At 53.8% G+C, this 769-nt stretch overlaps 1 pseudogene; it reads left to right on the top strand.

Moving 5' to 3' along the window:
* The first annotated feature begins 178 nt into the window (after positions 1–178).
* Positions 179–717, top strand: LOC102812456 (annotated as a pseudogene).
* The last annotated feature ends 52 nt before the right edge of the window (positions 718–769 follow it).

The raw sequence follows: 769 nt of genomic DNA, 5'->3' as shown, positions 1-769 counted from the left end.
TTGATGTCATCCCACAACTCTTCTGGTCTTTGGTCTGTAGTGTTTAATGTATCAAATCTGTTCTTCAGATGATCTCTAAATTCAGGTGGGATATAGTCAAGGTCATATTTTAGTTCTTATGGTGCATGGATATTATCCTATCACATATCCTATATGTTTACCGGACGTTACCGGAGGCATGTGCATGCTCTTTCCCAGGAAGCAGCCACCAGGTCGGACCTCCACTCCTCCTGCTATGATGCCTGGCAGATCTCAGACCCTTCCGTGACTGCAGGCTCTCTGCCAGTGCTCGGCCCCCTGACTGGCCTTCCCAGCTCAGCTCTGACCACAGAGGAGCCGAAGTACGCAGACTTCTGCAACATTCAGGCCATGATTGCCCCTGTGCACTTCCTGGAAGTGAAACTGGGCAAGCGGCCCCAACCCGTGAAAAGTGAGCTAGATGAGGAAAAGACACTGGGAGAAGAGCTAAGTGGCCGCGGCCCGATGCCGAAACAACAAGAAGGAGCAGACAGAGTTTCTGCTTGGCAGCGGGAATCTGAGCAGCTGGAACTCATGAACGCGGAGCTGAAGACCCAGATTGAGGAGCTGAAGTAGGAGCTGCAGCGGCTCATCCTGATGCTGCACCGGCACTGACCTACCTGCATCGTGCGGACTGACAGCGTCAAGACCCCGGAGTCGGAAGGCAACCCACTGCTGGAGCAGCTAGACAAGAAGTGACCATGGCGATGAAGACGGAGGATGAGGAGGGGCCCAGAGGCCCTCCCTTGAT

Source organism: Chrysochloris asiatica, unplaced genomic scaffold, assembly GCF_000296735.1.
Source record: "Chrysochloris asiatica unplaced genomic scaffold, ChrAsi1.0 scaffold00183, whole genome shotgun sequence".
NCBI classification, from domain to species: domain Eukaryota; kingdom Metazoa; phylum Chordata; class Mammalia; order Afrosoricida; family Chrysochloridae; genus Chrysochloris; species Chrysochloris asiatica.
This window is presented reverse-complemented; position numbering and strand designations above follow the sequence as displayed.